Consider the following 1,317-nt stretch of genomic DNA (forward strand, 5'->3'; position numbering starts at 1 on the left):
GGTGTTTGGCGGGGAATGCAAATGCATTACCATTTCTACGGAACAAGTCGCCACATGTTCCAACCCCCAACCTGGAAGGCCAGGAGACTGTGTTCATCAGACCTCTAACTATTGACCAACCTGGTATGAGAGACTCTCTAAGTGTCGCGGGACATTCTCCAAGCTCGCTCAATGGATCGCTGAGGTGCGCAAACCGTCACACCACGGTAAGGCCCAGTCTCTTCGTGACGGAGGTCTTCCACGCGCGTTAAATATTCACGGTAAGGCCCAGTCTCTTCGTGACGGAGGTCTTCCACGCGCATCAGTTAAATATTTGATCCATCAAAAAAGCTAGATCGGACCACAGCATTGTGCAATTTACCCTTGATAGTCAAATTGTCTCATCTGCACCATAAATTTTGTTGGCTGAAAAACTGTTCTGCTCTTCCTAATTATGGGAGTAATTTTATCTTTCACCAGATCTCATGAAGGTGTCAGGTAGATAAACTTATCTGCTGCATCATTCAGTTCACCTGCACTTACTTTTGAGTTTTAACACACCTGCCGTCATCTTGCAGCACCAGTTTGCACGTTACGGGTGTGAAGTATATAAAAAACTGTGCAACAGAAAATTTTGAGCTATGCAACTTAGCTCGCAATTCTAATGGATCTGGTCCAACTACAGCAATATTATCGGTGTACTTAATTTCCGTGAGCAAACGTCCTGGGATTAGTTTGATACCTGAAGTGTTGGAGACAGATATGAAAGAATCAAGAAGAATATCTATTACGAAGTTGAAGGGGAAGAGCGAAAGAGAACGTTTTTGCCTGTCACTACTGGTTATGATGGACTCATGGGGAAATTCGCCTAAAGCCACCACGAGTCCATTGAATAGGGCATGTAAAGTTTTTTAAGGGACAAGAACTTAAAAGGAACACGCCTCGTCACCCGACACTGTCAGCTTCTCTGAATAACAAAAAACAGAAAGGCAAGTTTAAGGTCAATGAACAGAAACCGTTATAATACGTCTGAAAGAGCGGTGCAGTTTATTTACTTGCCACGATGAAACCCATGCCATGGCGAAATCCTGCCAGATCCCCGCGAATATAACTACCTCGATCGTGGATCAACTTGATTGGTGTAATGCCATAGAACACCTTGGTAGATGCAGGCGCTAGGCTTGTTACAAGTCTAGGTTTTTACATGATGTTCCTGAACCTTTTTCGAATATGGAAGTCACCGCCGATGCATTCTGTGTGGTTAGAGATTTTTCCTCATTTTAGACGTTTCGGAATAGAGTCGGTGGATTAGCCCCGACAGACTTGCCAATTTTTTTG

The sequence above is a fragment of the Opisthorchis viverrini genome, assembly GCF_000715545.1.
Source record: "Opisthorchis viverrini unplaced genomic scaffold opera_v5_126, whole genome shotgun sequence".
NCBI classification, from domain to species: Eukaryota; Metazoa; Platyhelminthes; class Trematoda; order Opisthorchiida; family Opisthorchiidae; genus Opisthorchis; species Opisthorchis viverrini.